Genomic DNA, 3,867 nt, shown 5'->3' with positions numbered 1-3,867 from the left:
AACCATAGGGAAATGTTGATACATTGGATCACAGTGAAATTAAGAACTGTTCATTAAAAGACACCGTTAGGATTTGGGAAAGGCCAGCTGCTGAGCGGGAGAAGATACCTGCACACAAGCGACTAGAGAGTTCGTGTTCACAATATACAAAGAACTTCTACAAATAAATGGTAAAAACTCGAGCAGCGACCTCATGGGAAGGGACACACAGGTGGGCAATGAGCGCGGGTATGGATACCCAACCACATCGGTCATCGGTGAAAGCCACGGGGAGCTGCCATCACACCCTCCAGAAGGGCCCAAGTGAAGACGATCGTTAACGCCCCGAGACTGTAAAGACGAGGAGCAACTGGAATGCTCCCAGACCGCTGGGGGGACCGAAAGTGGGTCGACACTTTGGAGAATTGGCTGTGGTAGGACATACGTGTGCCCTTGACTTGGTTTACACCCGACAGGAATGGTGCGTGTGTATCCTGAAAGACACGCCGGACAACATTCCCTGAAGCACTGTTCATGCAGCAAAACATAGGGAACAGCCGGAGTCCCCGTCAGCGGTAGGACGAATGAATATGTTGTGATATGTTAATACTCTGGACCCTCTGCTGCAAGAAAAATGCATGAATTGGTGCGGCTGAGACAGCGGATCTCACAGACCTGGTACCAGTGAAAGAAGCAAGACCTGAGAGCATAGCGCTGCAGGATTCCGTGCATGTGGATAAACACAGGCATGACTAATCCACGGTGCAGGCGGTCAGGGCAGAGGTCTCCCTGCAGAGCCTGGAGGGAGCCGAGATGGGGAAGAGGGTTCTGGGTGGTGGGCAATGTTCTACCCTCTGCCCCGGGTGGATGTTTCACGCGTGTCCACTGTGGGGTAATGCATCGAGCGGCATGCTTCTGATGTGGGTACTTCTCTGCACATGTTATGCCTCAACAGAGATGTTGAGCAATATGCATAAGAGGGTCCCTTTCCAGGGCACCACTCAGAGCTCCTGCATTCTGGAGTAACTCGTGACAGGCGGCTGGAGCCCTGAGAATTCTAGCTGAACACTGTAAATTCTAGCTGCACTGTATGGTAGCCGAAGCCCTCCCCTCCCCCCCAGAAGGCTTTAAATAACCACGCGAGCCATCTCCTTTGTCATTAACCAGACTCTGATGAGGTGCCTGTTCAGCCTCCAGCCCTCTCTGGAAGGGCGCCTGGAGCCTGGGAGGAGGGGCCTGGACCCCCACCTTCCACACCCTCCTCGCTCCCTTGCCCAGCCTCAGTTCCTAACTGCCTTTCAGTGTCTCCAGAAAGACCGCTCACATAATAATTAAGAGATAACTCAGCAAAAACAAAAAAAGGAAAGCTGCTTTTACTGGTTCTAGTTCAGTATTTTAGGGTAGTGCGTTACCAGCTGCCATACTGGTTTTGAATCTGATTTATAAAAAAAATCTGCCACCATTCAAAAGAAGTTGGTGAAGCCGCTCATTTTGGTTGGTTTTATACTTTTTTTATATTCAACTTATCCCACAAAGAATTTTGAGGTGTTTGGCAATATGAATTCCTAATAGTGATGGTCCTTTATAGTTTACAAAGTAGTTTACCTTATGTAACCCTCTAAATCGTGTGTGGTGTTGCTACCCCCCATCGCACCACTGAATCTCCCTCGCTAACTGTTCTGCACACGCTGTCCTGTGGGACCCTCACGGAACCCCTCCCTCTGTGGAGGGCATGCAACGTCTGCCACGATTCTGACTTTATAAGCACCTCGGGGACAGGTCTCCCGGGAAACATGTAGGAGCCTCTTTAGGGTGTATGCCTAGGAGAGGGACTGTGGATTCGTAGGGGAGGTACATCTTTTTGCATGAGAATTCCAAGCTGCTTTCCCAAGTGGTTTATCTTTCTGTTCCCCCGTGCACACTGTTTAGTTCTTGTGCCCAGACTATCGCTCGATCCGTCTTGATACCTGGTAAGGGACTTCTCCCTGCTGATTCCCCTGTCTTGACCATCTTTCTTCTCCCTTTAAAATTTACACTGAAGGGGCGCCTGGGTGGCTCCGTCGGTTAAGCATCTGACTCTTGATTTCAGCTCAGGTCATGGTCTCAGGGTCCTGAGATTGAGCCTGCTTAAGATTCTCTCTCTCCCTCTCCCTATCCCATCCCCCGTCCCCTCTCAAAAAAAGTCATTAAAATTTACATTTTAAATACACCTAATATGCCAAAAAATAAATTAAATAAAATATACTTAATATGTAACTTGATTTACCAAAGGGTTATATGTAAAATACATGTAAGTTATAAAGCATCATCCATGCCCCCTCGTGCATCACCACACACCCCAGACTGAGACCATTTCCAGTAACGTCCATCTACATGCTCTTCCTAGAAGCTGTTCCTGGTGGCCTTCCTGCTGGAGGCGGTCGACTTCTGAAACTTTGTGCTCATCACTCTCTTTCTGGTAAACGTGTCATGTGTACATGCATGTGTACATGTGTATGCACACATACGCGTGTGTGCATACATGCATGCGCACACATAATAACATATGTGTGCACGCGGTATGGTAGGTAAACACAGGAACGTTGTGTGTGTGCCTGCCAACCCCTCTCGGGCTCAGTTCTCCTTGTTTTCAGGCTCCCTAGAACAGCATGTGTTTCAGCGAACATTTTATCTGCAAGATTCACCCATGTTGGTCGTTGCCGGGTTGACTCATCCAACACTGTGTCGCATGCCATCCTGGCCGTGTGCACACTATGTGGATTTACCCTGATGGATTTCATCTTTCCCAGTGAATGGACAGTGGGCTGCTGTGGGCATGGCCTAGACGCACCTGCTGTCGCCTGTCTCCGACCATGTGTGCAGGGATTTTTCCTGCACACGTACTCAGGAGTGAGATCGCTGGCTCCTGGGGACACAAACATTCATTCTGATGAGACGGGTGTTTTCCAGAGTGGTTGTGAATTATACTCCCGCTGCAGTGTTTAAGAATCCTGGTGATCCGCATCCTCTCCAACACTGATGTTGTCAGTCTTTCAGACTGTTGCCAGTGTGGTGGGTGTAACTTAGCATTACTGTGAGCAGGGTCTGCACCTTCCCTGCTAGTGATGAAGCTGAGCATCTCTTCGTGTGCTTATTGCCCACATAGGCTTCCTCTCTGTTCATGCCTTTTGTCCATTTTTACTAAGTCATCTGCATTCTTCTGTTGGGTTTGTAGTTCTTTATATGTCCTGGATGCAAATCCTCTGTTGATTATACACTTTGCAGATGTCCTCTCCCTACTGGGTGCATTGTTTTTACTTTATTACCTCTTTTAATGAGGATTCTTAATTTCAGTAGAGTCAGATTTATCAGTCTTACCTTTTATGACTGGCACCTTTCGTACCTTAAGACATTCTCCCCTCCCCAAGATCATAAAGATATTTACCTCTGTTTTAAAAGTTTCTTTTTTTTCTCCTTAATTTATGTGGAGCTGAGTTTTGGGTAGAGTGTGGGAGTATACCTAAATCCACTTTTTCCCTAAATGGACAAAAAATGCCCCAGCATCATGTAGTGAAGTCATTTCTTTCCCCACTGATCTATGGTAGCTCTTCTGTCGAAGGTAAAAATGTAAGTGGGTCTGCTCTGGGACTCTGTTCTGCCTCGTCGCTCACTTTGTCCGTCCTCGGGCCGGTCACGAGTGGTCTTCACAGTTGCTGGAGCAAATCCCCTCCCTTCGTCTTCTTCTTTAGGAGCATCCTGGTGATTCTAGCTCGTCTGCCTTCCTGTGATCTATTTTAGAATCAGTCCGGTTGCATGAAAATCCCTGTTGGAGTGTTTATGGAATCTGATTGACTCTATACGTAATTTGTGGGTGAGGTGACACATTTATGATGCTGGGGTCCTCTTATC

This window comes from Mirounga angustirostris, unplaced genomic scaffold (assembly GCF_029215605.1).
Source record: "Mirounga angustirostris isolate CCGP_5_RB_7025 unplaced genomic scaffold, mMirAng1.0.hap1 SCAF_1, whole genome shotgun sequence".
NCBI lineage: Eukaryota > Metazoa > Chordata > Mammalia > Carnivora > Phocidae > Mirounga > Mirounga angustirostris.
This window is presented reverse-complemented; position numbering follows the sequence as displayed.